Genomic DNA, 8,164 nt, shown 5'->3' with positions numbered 1-8,164 from the left:
CCCCCCAAAAACATTTCCACTGCATTTCAGTCTTGCCACAAAAGGACCAGCTGACATCATGTCAGTGATTCTCTCGTTAACACAGGTGTGAGTGTTGACGAGGACAAGGCTGGAGATCACTCTGTCATGCTGATTGAGTTCGAATAACAGACTGGAAGCTTCAAAAGGAGGGTGGTGCTTGGAATCATTGTTCTTCCTCTGTCAAACACGGTTACCTGCAAGGAAACACGTGCCTTCATCATTGCTTTGCACAAAAAGGGCTTCACAGGCAAGGATATTGCTGTCAGTAAGATTGCACCTAAATCAACCATTTATCGGATCATCAAGAACTTCAAGGAGAGCGGTTCAAATGTTGTGAAGAAGGCCTCAGGGCGCCCAAGAAAGTCTAGCAAGCGCCAGGACCGTCTCCTAAAGTTGATTCAGCTGCGGGATCCCGGCACCACCAGTACAGAGCTTGCTCAGGAATGGCAGCAGGCAGGTGAGGTGAAGACTTTTGGAGGATGGCCTGGTGTCAAGAAGGGCAGCAAAGAAGCCACTTCTCTCCAGGAAAAACATCAGGGACAGACTGATATTCTGCAAAAGGTACAGGGATTGAACTGCTGAGGACTGGAGTAAAGTAATTTTCTTTGATGAATCCCCTTTCCAATTGTTTGGGGCATCCGGAAAAAAGCTTGTCCAGAGAAGACAAGGTGAGCGCTACCATCAGTCCTGTGTCATGCCAACAGTAAAGCATCCTGAGACCATTCATGTGTGGGGATGCTTCTCAGCCAAGGGAGTGGGCTCACTCACAATTTTGCCTAAGAATACAGCCATTAATAAAGGATGGTACCAACACATCCTCCGAGAGCAACTTCTCCCAACCATCCAGGAACAGTTTGGTGATGAACAATGCCTTTTCCAGCATGATGGAGCACCATGCCATAAGGCAAAAGTGATAACTAAGTGGCTCGAGGAACAAAACATCGATATTTTGGGTCCATGGCCAGGAAACTCCCCAGACCTTAATCCCATTGAGAACTTGTGGTCAATCCTCAAGAGGCGGGTGGACAAACAAAAACCCACAAATTCTGACAAACTCCAAGCATTGATTATGCAAGAATGGGCTGCCATCAGTCAGGATGTGACCCAGAATTTAATTGACAGCATGCCAGGGCAGATTGCAGAGGTCTTGAAAAAGAAGGGTCAACACTGCAAATATTGACTCTTTGCATCAACTCCATGTAATTGTCAATTAAAGCCTTTGACACATGAAATGCTTGTAATTATACTTCAGTGTTCCATAGTAACATCTGACAAAATTATCTAAAGACACTGAGGCAGCAAACTTTGTGAAAATTAATATTTGTGTCATTCTCAAAACTTTTGGCCACGACTGAGAGGTGGCCGCCGGCCAAACTGAGCAATCAGGGGATAAGGGCCTTGGGCAGGGACGTGACCAAGAACCCGATGGTCACTCTGACAGAGCTCCAAAGTTCCCCTGTGGAGATGGGAGAACCTTCCAGAAAGACAACCATCTCTGTAGCACTCCACCAATTAGGCCTTTATGGTAGACTGCCTAGACGAAAGCCAATCCTCAGTAAAAGGCACATGACAGCCCACTTGGACTCTCCGACCATAAGAAAAGATTCTCTGGTCTGATAAAATCAAGATTGAACTCTTTGGCCTGAATGCCAAGCGTCACATCTGGAGGAAACCTGGCACCATCCCTACAGTGAAGCAAGTTGGTGACAGCATCATGCTATGGGGATGTTTTTCAGAGGCAGGGACTGGGAGACTAGTCAGGATCGAGGCAAAGATGAACAGAGCAAAGTACAGAGAGATCCTTGATGAAAACCTGCTCCAGAGCACTCAGGACCTCAGAGTGGGGCAAAGGTTCACCTTCCAACAGGACAACTATCCTAAGCACACAGCCAAGACAACACAGAAGTGGCTTCGGGATAAGTCTCTGAATGTCCTTGAGTGGCTCAGCCAGAGCCCGGACTTGAACCCGATCGAACATCTCTGGAGAGACCTGAAAACAGCTGTGCAGCGACCTTCCCCATCCAATCTGACAGAGCTTGAGAAGATCTGCAGAGAAAAATGGGAGAAACTCCCCAAATACAGGTGTGCCAAGCTTGTAGCGTAATACCCAAATAGAATTGAGACTGTAATTGCTGCCAAAGGTGCAATGTACTGAGTAAAGGGTTTGAATACTTATGTAAATGTGATATTTCCAGTTTTTATTTTTAATACATTTGCAAAAATGTATGAAAATCTGTTTTGCATTGTCATTATGGAGTATTGTGTGTAGATTGATGAGGGAAAAAGCTATTTGATCAATTTTGGAATAAGGCTGTAACGTAACAAAATGTGGAAAAAGTCAAGGGGTCTAAATGCTTTCCGAATGCACTGTATATAAAAAAGGATGTGGACACCCCTTCAAATTGTTGGAGTTGGCTATTTCAGCCACACCCGTTACTGACAGATGTATAAAATCAAATACACAGCCATGCAATCTCCATAGACAAACATTGGCAGTAGAATGGCCTTACTTAAGAGCTCAGTGAATTTCAACTTGGCACTGTCATAGGATGCCACCGTTCCAACAAGTCAGCTCGTCAAATTTCTGCCCTGCTAAAGCTGACCCGTTCAACTGTAACTGCTGGCATTGGGAAGTGGAAACGTCTATGAGCAACAACGGCTCAGCCGCGAAGTGGTAGGCCACAGAAGCTCACAGACCGGGCCGTCGAGTGCTGAATCGCGTAGTGCTTAAAAGTCGTCTGTCCTCAGTTGCAACACTCACTACCGAGTTTCAAACTTCCTCTGAAAGCAACATCAGCACAGGAACAGTTGGTCGGGAGCTTCATGAAATGGGTTTCCAAGGCTGAGCATCCGCAATCAAGACTAAGATCACCATGCGCAATGCAAAGCATTGACTGGAGTGGTTTAAAGCTTGCTGCCATTGGACTCTGGAGCAGTGGAAATGCATTCTCTGGAGTGATGAGTCACGCTTCACCATCTGGCAGTCCAACCAATGAATCTGGGTTTGGCGGATGTCAGGAGGACGCTGCCTACCTCAATATTTAGTGCCAACTGTAAAGTTTGGTGGAGGAGGAATAATGGTCTGGGGCTGTTTTTCATGGTTCAGGCCCCTTAGTTCCAGTGACGGGAAATCTTAATGCTACAGCATACACTGACATTCTAGACGATTCTGTCATTCCAACTTGTGGCAACAGTTTGGGGAAGGCCTTTTCCTGTTTGAGCATGACAGTGCCCCAGTGCACAAAGCGAGGTCCATACAGAAATGGTTTGTTGAGATCGGTGTGGAAGAACTTGACTGGCCTGCACAGAGCCCCGACCTCAAACCCATCGAACACCTTTGGGATGAATTGGAACGCCGACTGCTAGCCAGGCCTAATCCCCAAACATCAGTGCCCGATCCCACTAATGCTGTTGTGGCTGAACGGAAGCAAATACCCGCAGCAATGTTCCAACATCTAGTGGAAAGCCTTCCCAGAAGTGTGGAGGCTGTTATAGCAGCAAAGGGGGGACCAACTCCATATTAATGCCCATGATTTTGGAATGAGATGTTCAAGGAACGTGTGTCCACATACTTTTGGTCATGTAGTGTATATATACAGTACCAGTCAAAAGTTAAGACACATGTACTCATTCAAGGGTTTTCTTTATTTGTGCTATTTTCTACATTGTAGAATAATAGTAAAGACATCAAAACTATGAAATAACATATAGAATCATGTAGTAACCAAAAAAAAGTGTTTAACAAATATTTTAGATTCTTCAAAGTAGCCATCCATTGTCTTCATGACAGCTTTGCACATGCTTGGCATTCTCTCAACCAGCTTAATTAGGTATTCACTTTGAATGCATTTCAATTAACAATACAGAAAATGTCAAGAACTTTAAAACCTTCTTCTAGCGCTAACGCAAAAACCATCATGCGCTATGATGAAACTGGCTCTCATGAGAAAGGAAAGGAAGATCCAGAGTTACCTCTGCTGCAGAGGATAAGTTCCTTGGGGGTACCAGCCTCAGAAATTGCAGCCCAAATAAATGCTTACCAGAGTTCAAGGAACAGACACATCTCAACATCAACTGTTCAGAAGAGACTGTGTGAACCAGGACTTCATGGTTGAATTGATATAAAAGAGATCACAACATACCAATAATAAGAAGAGACTTGCTTGGGCCAAGAAAAACGAGCAATGGACATTAGACCGGTGGAAATCGATGTCCACATGTGTGGTTCCCACCGCGAAGCATGGAGGAGGAGGTGTGATGGTGTAGGGGTGCTTTGCTGGTGACATTCTCAGTGATTTATTTAGAATTCAAGGCACACTTAATAACCAGCATGGCTACCACAGAATTCTGCAGTGATATACAATCCCATCTGGTTTGCGCTTAGTGGGACTATCACTTGTTTTTCAACAGGACAATGACCCAACACACCTCCAGGCTGTTTAAGGGCTATTTGCCAAGAAGGACAGTGATGGACTGCTGTATCAGATGACCTGGCCTCCAAAGTCACCTAACCTCAAGCCAATTGAGATGGTTTGGGATGAGTTGGACCCCAGAGTGAAGGAAAAGCAGACAAGGAGTGCTCAGCATATGAGGTAACTCCTTCAAGACTGTTGGAAAAGCATTCCTCATGAATCTGGTTGAGAGAATGCCAAGAGTGTGCATGCTGTCATCAAGGCAAAGGGTGGCTACTTTGAAGAATCTCAAACGTATATATTTTTTATTTTACACTTTTTGGGTTACTACATGATTCCATATGTGTTATTTAATAGTTTTGTATGTCTTCACTGTTATTTTACAACGTAGAAAATAGTAAAATAAAGAAAACCCCTTCAAATGGTAGGTGTGTCCAAGAATTTGACAGTTACTGTTGACTGGTACTGTGTATATATATATATATATATATATATATATAAATGCTTACCAGAGTTATATATATATATATATACATTTCAAGTCGGATGTTGACATACACCTTAGCCAAATACATTTAAACTCAGTTTTTCACAATTCCTGACATTTAATTCTCGTAAACATTCCCTGTCTTAGGTTAGTTAGGATCACCACTTCATTTTAAGAATGTGACATGTCAGAATAATAGTAGAGAGTGTCACGTCCTGACCACCAAAGAGGTTATTTGTTAATGTAGTTTGGTCAGGACGTGGCAGGGGGTGTTTGTTTAATGTGTTTCGGGGTTTGTTGGGCAATGTTCTATGTTAGTCTATTTCTATGTCTGGTTCTAGTCTATCTATTTCTATGCTTAGTTCATTGGTTTGACCTTCAATTGGAGGCAGCTGTTTCTCGTTGCCTTTAATTGAAGGTCCTATTTAGTAGGGGTGTTTTTTCATGGGTTTTTGTGGGTAGTTGTTTCATGTGTAGCTGTATGTCTCACAGGACTGTTTTTTCGTCGTTGTTGTTTTTGATTAAGTGTTTTGCTTCGTTTTCTTCTCAATAAACAAGAAGATGAGCATACACATTCCCGCTGCGCCTTGGTCCCATCTTTACGACGAACGTGACAGAGAGTATTATTTATTTCAGCTTTTATTTCTTTCATCACATTCCCAGTGGGTCAGAAGTTTACATACACTCAATTAGAATTTGGTAGCATTGCCTTTAAATTGTTTAACTTGGGTCAAACGTTTTGGGTGGCCTTGTACAAGCTTCCCACAATAAGTTGGATGAATTTTGGCCCATTCCTCCTGACAGAGATTGTGTAACTGAGTCAGGTTTGTAGACCTCCTTGCTCACACAAGTTTTTTCAGTTCTGCCCACAAATGTACTATAGGATTGAGGTCAGGGCTTTGTGATGGCCAATCCAATACCTTGACTTTGTTGTCCTTAAGCCATTTTGCCACAACTTTGGAAGTATGCTTGGTGTCATTGTCCATTTGGATGACCATTTGCGACCAAGCTTTAACTTCCTGACTGATGTCTTGCGATGTTGCTTCAATATATCCACATAATTTGACTTCCTCCTGATGCCATCTATTTTGTGAAGTGCACCAGTCCCTCCAGCAGCAAAGCACAACCACAACATGATTCTGCCACCCACGTGCTTCACGATTGGGATGGTGTTCTTCGGCTTGCAAGCCTCCCCCTTTTTCCTCCAAACATGATGATAGTCATTATGGCCAAACAGTTCTATTTTTGTTTCATCAGACCAGAGGACATTTCTCAAAAAAGTACGATCTTTGTCCCCATGTGCCGATACAAATCGTAGTCTGACTATTTTATGGCGGTTTTGGAGCAGTGGCTTCTTCCTTGCTGAGCGGTCTTTCAGGTTATGTCAACATAGGACTCGTTTTACTGTGGATATAGATATTTTTGTACCGGTTTCCTCCAGCATCTTCACAAGGTCCTTTGCTGTTGTTCTGGGATTGATCTGCACTTTTCGCACCAAAGTACATTCATCTCTAGGAGACAGAACGCATCTCCTTCCTGAGCGGTATGACGGCTGCGTGATGCCATGGTGTTTATACTTGCGTACTAATGTTTGTACAGATGAACGTGGTACCTTCAGGCGTTTGGAAATTGCTCTCAAGGATGAACCAGACTTGTGGAGGTCTACAATTGTTTTCTGAGGTCTTCGCTGATTTCTTTTGATTTTCCCATAATGTCAAGCAAAGAGGCACTGAGTTTGAAGGTAGGTCTTGAAATACATCCACAGGTACACCTCCAATTGACTCAAATGATGTCAATGAGCCGATCAGAAGCTTCTAAAGCCATGACATCATTTTCTGGAATTTTCCAAGCTGTTTAAAGGCACAGTCAACTAAGTGTATGTAAACTTCTGACCCACTGGAATTGTGATACAGTGAATTCTAAGTTAAATAATCTGTCTGTTAACAATTGTTGGAAAATGTACTTGTGTCATACACAAAGTAGATGTCCTAACCGACTTGCCAAAACTATAGTTTGTTAACAAGACATTTGTGGAGGGGTTGAAAAACGAGATTTAATGACTCCAACCTAAGTGTAAGTAAACTTCCGACTTCAACTGTATATATATATATATATATATATATATATATATATATACACACAAATTGGTTTTGTTTGTAGAAAATGATATATTTTAAAAGGTATAGTCAGACATGCATGTGTAGGCCTGCATGTAGCCTTATAAGCATAGCCCAGGTTGTTGTGAGTGCATTCAAAAATGCATGTTTGATTTTAAGTGGCTCAATCTTAAACTCATATTCATAGGATAAGTGCCAAAATAGTCAAACATGCCATATTTTTCTAAATGGCTTACATAGCTGAAACAGAATATGTCTGATGTGTCGATAGGTGACTTAACATTGGTTCGATAGATCATCAGTAATTATAGTAAACAGTCAGTAGTAAACAGTAACATTCAACAGTAAGACACCATCAGGACATCACACCTCTATTTGGAGAATAACAGCATGTTCATTTCATAGGCCTTGCACTTTCGTACATGCACTTCACAAACTCGAAAGAAATCATCGATCAGATTCACAAACATCGATGACTTAAAAGGATTCCGTTTTAGCCAATGTCATCGATAGATTTATTTCTATACGCTTATTAGTATGTTTGCTTATGTATTATCTATACTTTATAATAAACGACTCCCTTGTAAATTGCAATGTTTGACAAACTGTAGCAAAAGGAAAAATGCTACATATGGATTATTACACTGTTATAAAGCCTTATTTTGTTATTATCAAATTAACTAGATTGTTTATATTATTATTATTTAGAGAATTTGCCATCGTACAATTTGCCATTAAATACGAATTAAGAAAGGAACACAAAAAACAATGTTGCATAATGAAAATGTTTTATTTCAGGTTGTATTTTATTTGATAATATTATAGTTTTACCACACAGTGAATGTTTAAGTTTTCCTCCAAGCAGTTACTCTTGAAAGTGAAACCGCTCTCTGATGTTGGTGATTAATACGATACCAATAACCATCCCTGGCATGGCTAAATATAGTGATTATCGATAGATTCACAGCCATAAAGGATGATGACTACTCTAGTTGTTTCTGGGGCAGCCGAAAACTTTTACTACCCCACATTACATTATACATGTTAGGCTACATCATAGAAATAAATTATGCATATATGTAAAAACCAAGTTGTATATATTAATTCGAGTAAACCTGCAATAGTAT

Source organism: Salmo trutta, chromosome 4 (assembly GCF_901001165.1).
Source record: "Salmo trutta chromosome 4, fSalTru1.1, whole genome shotgun sequence".
Lineage (NCBI taxonomy): Eukaryota > Metazoa > Chordata > Actinopteri > Salmoniformes > Salmonidae > Salmo > Salmo trutta.
Note: the sequence above shows the minus strand (reverse complement) of the source record.